Raw genomic sequence first — 1689 nt, 5'->3', positions numbered from 1 at the left:
GAAGCATTGGCAGGATGGATATTTTTAGAAATAGGTTGTTAGCAATGAACTTGTCCAGAGCATTGGCTCTCTGGAGAATAATGGAAACAGAGTTTCCATGAAGTATTACTTTGCTCCAAGTATCAAGAAAATGGGAGCCACTGAGATCAAAAGATTCCTGAGGCTTCACGTTCCTGAGCAAAGAGACCCATTTAACAATAACGGTGGCTTCTAGGCAACAAAGGTAACATGTAGGTGAAAGGTTCCATCTGAGCTCTGAGGGTTATTTTACCGTCCTGGGGTGAAAACTCACACTCTGCACCAGGAAAATTAAGAGATTTATTGAAGTCCAGAGAGAGTCTGGACTGTGAAGACATCAAAATTCAGAGTGAATATGGCCAAACTCCACTGGACAATGAGGAAGAGCACAAAATCCTGAGAGTCAAAGGCAAAAGGGAGCATTCGGTAGGAACACAGATAAGTGCGATTACATGACAGGTTAAAGGTACACGCCCCTCAGTTTATTCCAGGATGGTCACAGGACAGTGGCAGGACAGGTTTTTCTGGCAATCTGTTAGTAACATTACTTCCTCAATCCTATCTGTTTTGGGGAGGGGAGGAGGTCCATTGTGAAGATTTATCGATAATGCTGACTGAGCATCAAGACCCTTCTGGCACGAGCTATTGGATCTTGCGCTATTGGACTACAATGGAAAGACCCTTTGGGAATAGACTGTGATATCCTGCACCTGCCAGACCTCCGAGAGAAGAAGCATCTTCAAGGTGTTTGGTTAGGTCAGCATCAAGGTTAGAGACACTGCTGTTAGAAATGGCAGCTTTAAAATTGAACTTGGATTCTAGAATCATGTCAAGACTTTAAAATGGAGTTAAGGCTCCGCTTTCAGACTGAGCTATTTATAAGCACCCGATGCCTCTGGATTTAGGCTTTTATATACTGCAAATAGGTCAGAAGCCTCTGTGTTGACTTTGTATCCGTTACCATATCTACCTAGGAAGGCAAACAATTTATTTCAATACCAAGTGGTTTAAGTGTTGTTTTCAAGACAAGTGGGACCACAGAAGAGAGAGAGTTAGCCCAGCTTGTGGGGGAAGGGAGGTAAGAAAAGTCAGGAAGAGTGAGCACAAAAGGGCTCCTTTAGCAAAGGTGGAGGAGCTTTGGTGGTGCTGCAGTTAAAGCATTAGGCTGCTCACAAAAAGGTTGGTGGTTCGAACCCACCAGCCACTCCATGGAAGAAAGATGAGGCGATCTGCTTCCATAAAGATTTACAGCCTTGGAAACTCTTGTGAGGCAGTTCTACTCTGTCCTGTAGGGTCGCTGAGTCGGAATCAACTTGATGGTAGCAAAGCCAGTCTCTGGGCAGTGCAAACTGTTAACCTGGTCAGCTGTTAACCAAAAAGTTGGAGGCTCAGGTTCACCCAGACACACTTGGAAGAAAGGCCTGCCAATCTACTGAAAAACTCAGTCCTTGAAAATCCAATACAAGACAGTTCTACTCTGACACAAGAGGTCACCCATGATGCCATGACCCTGCAGCAATTGGTTTAATTTAGTCAAGCATGGGGATGGGGTCCTGTGAGCCAAAGAAAAACCAAAACCAAACTCAATGCTGTCAACTCGATTCTGACTCATACCAACCCCTGGTTAGTAGTCAAATACCTTAGACGCTGCACCACCAGAGCTCCTTCTTA

Source organism: Orycteropus afer, unplaced genomic scaffold (assembly GCF_000298275.1).
Source record: "Orycteropus afer afer isolate SDZICR_OR568_19922 unplaced genomic scaffold, OryAfe1.0 scaffold00209, whole genome shotgun sequence".
Taxonomy (NCBI): Eukaryota; Metazoa; Chordata; class Mammalia; order Tubulidentata; family Orycteropodidae; genus Orycteropus; species Orycteropus afer.
Note: the sequence above shows the minus strand (reverse complement) of the source record.